This window comes from Chrysochloris asiatica, unplaced genomic scaffold (assembly GCF_000296735.1).
Source record: "Chrysochloris asiatica unplaced genomic scaffold, ChrAsi1.0 scaffold00423, whole genome shotgun sequence".
NCBI lineage: Eukaryota > Metazoa > Chordata > Mammalia > Afrosoricida > Chrysochloridae > Chrysochloris > Chrysochloris asiatica.
This window is the reverse complement of record NW_006408941.1, coordinates 360558-361190: the sequence shown is the minus strand read 5'-3', so window position 1 is coordinate 361190 and position 633 is coordinate 360558.

The window sequence follows — 633 nt, the reverse complement described above, 5'->3', positions numbered from 1 at the left end:
ACTCAGGCATATATAATAATTTACACCAACAAAGGGCACATCCCGCAAGTCTGCTTCCTGGCTGCCAGCTCTCAGTCCCTCTCTTCCCATGAATCTAGAGTCCTCAGCTGCTCTCTCTCTCCATGTCCCCATCTCTGCCTCCATCTCTGGTGTCGCTGCTTCTCTGGATAAGGTCTTGCATTCCACTGTGCTCTTCTCCCTTGATGGTCCTAGGGTCCTTTGTTTCATTTTTATTACAAAACTTCTACCTTTTTAAAATTGTGACAGTCGCAATTAGTCATGGTATATATTACTCACTACTGAATCATAAGAATCTTCCCATCTTTTTTAACCAGACCTGTCTAGACAAGATGAAAACTATTCAGTGGGGACTCTTTCTTCCCCTCAACACTCAAACTAAACTCCCTCTTGAAACCTTGTAAGCCAGTCCTTCATGCCTTTATCACCCCCTCATTTTAGGTAGCCAATATCTAAGTTGTCTGGCCCTATCTACCTTGTGTACAGAGGAGATAGCATTGATACTTGATGTGAAAACTCCTTCCCTCTCGGTTGGTATTTAGAGTTACTACTGTACCGGGTCGCTATGCGCTGGAACATAACCCACCACCACCATCTCCATGAGTATAGGTCAAG